The following is a 2,370-nucleotide window of genomic DNA, read 5'->3' as shown; positions in this document are numbered from 1 at the left end:
TGTATCAATTATATATGCTAATCATCAATGTATCAATCTTTCTTATTTGCGATACAACTGAAACCATAATTAAAATTTAATAAAACTATTAATTATCGTTCTCATTTATTACTCTCTCTTCTCCAAACTGGGTCGCTTCAAATATGAGTATGAGAATCTTCCCGCATGGTGGTTGTTTCTCGCCACCCCGGGTAGATACAGAAATGGTGGGAATCGGTTATCTCTTATCAATCACGGAACATGCTTCCTACCGGAAGGATTGTCCCGTGGCCGGTGATGGCCCTTAAGGCGCAACCTTAGTTCCAGGCAACGCCTTCGCAGAGGTGTGATTTGAAATATTCTAAGTGGCGAGTCCGAATGGCCAAGTTATTATTATTACAATCACTTAAAAAACTTCAATTACAATAAATGTAGTTGTACTGATTTAAAAAAAAGTTGAAAGTAATCAGTACGTTTCAATGAAAATCAATTAATCAGTTTAGAATTCATTAAGGCAAAAGTATAGATTTTCACTTTCGTGTCTATCTTTTATAAAATATTATTAATAATACTTTGAAAATTATTTAAAAAATATGTGTAAGATTATAGGAAAAGTGAATTTATCTTGACCATTTTTCTTTACTTTCGACAACAAATCTGTTTTTAAAAACATTGTTCTAAATTTGTAAAACTTGGAATTTTGTTCTTTAGAAGTTTTGTTCTTAGGAGTTTCCCTTTTTTTCTTCCATTTTTAGTCTTTCTCTTAGTTTTTATTTTTTTATTTTTTGTGAGTTCATCGATGTTTAGAGTTTTTATTTCATTTTTCATTCTTTTACTATCAATTCTGTGTTATGTCATTTTTAAATAGGTTGCAGAAAAAAATCGCCCCGATGCGAAATGCCACACTATATGCCTTCAAAATTATATTGGTGCTTCTTTGTACATTCCATTTCACTCGACATGCTTTCCTTTTTTCATTTATTTTCGTCAATGTTGCCAAAAGAAAATATCTCATTATCGTTTGTTTTTAAATTTGATATTAATGAATATTCTGCAAATTTATGATTTGTGCTTCGAATTCTGAAATTTGTGTGTTTAGGTTTTACCTAAATAATAGAATCACCTTCAAAATAGCAATAAGGTTAATGATAGAGAATGATTTTTCTTTTTAGCATTTCTTTGTTTGTCGAGTTTAAATATAATATGTCCAATATTGCAACGCATCACATATGATTGTTGTATTCTGCCATAACTTTTGGTTTGATTGTTGTCACTTTTTTTCTTTTCCTCTCTAAGATAATACATCTTTAAATTTTCGTTTACAGCTTTTTTATTAGTCATTAATAAATTCTGTTTTGGGAATGGGCATTTTAGTCAGAATATATAGTTTTATTTTGCATTTTCCCACAATATTACTCTAGGAGAGGCTAAGTCCTGCGGAGAAAGTTATGTATTATGTACAGGGTGGCCATAAAATAACTTTCCCTGTTTGGAGGCATCTGCAGCCAAAACGAATGAAAGAAATAAAACCACATTTCATGTTTAAGCTGTGGAAGGCATGGAAAACTGAATTCCATAGAAAAAAATTAGTTCAAAAAGTTGCCAATAGGGGAAATACTGATACTGTTGGAGTACAATTCTTAATGAATTCATCAAACTCATAGAAAATAATCTTTTATTTATCAATATTAAAGTCCCCTAGATGTTGTACAACATTTTCAATATTCTGACCTTCTCTGAATTTTTCCGAATTGCATACGGTGTATGGCGTTCTCCACTGCTGAGTGTAAGCTGTCGGTTTCGATGTTCATAACACCCCGTCTTATTTTTTTGTTTCAAGACGTGCAGGTTTGCTTAAGAGCAGCCACGGCATTACACTGTATTGTGGAACAGTTTTGCCAGTAAAGCACGCTGCGTGACCGACACAAGAAGGAACGGCTAGGAAGTAGGGATTGCAATACCGGACCAAAATTTCAATACCGGTATTCGGTATTTTTTAGATCTTAATACCGGGATACCGGTTTTAATACCGGTATTAGAAATTTTGGAAAAAGAAAGAAAACACAGGTGTTTCTTTTTTTTATTTGCCAGTTTTATTAGAGAGTGTAAATATCACAAAAAATAATTTGTAACTTATAAATTATAACAGTATATAAAGAATCACAAAAAAAGTAAAGGAACATCTTATTTATTTAAATCACAGAAAAAGTTTAAATATCACTATTCAGTCTGTGGTGCTGTTACAAATTTTTGAAATGTGATCTTAAAAACACAATGCATGAATTGTACTGTCATTGAGCCTGAAAAGTAATTTTGTGTAAAAATTACCAGCTGTCGAAAACGCTCTTTCGGCATCTACGCTAGTGGGTGGTACTGTTAGCAATGAGCAAT

Source organism: Argiope bruennichi, chromosome 6 (genome assembly GCF_947563725.1).
Source record: "Argiope bruennichi chromosome 6, qqArgBrue1.1, whole genome shotgun sequence".
Taxonomy (NCBI): Eukaryota; Metazoa; Arthropoda; class Arachnida; order Araneae; family Araneidae; genus Argiope; species Argiope bruennichi.
The sequence above is the reverse complement of the archived record's forward strand: the minus strand, read 5'-3'. Positions refer to the sequence as shown.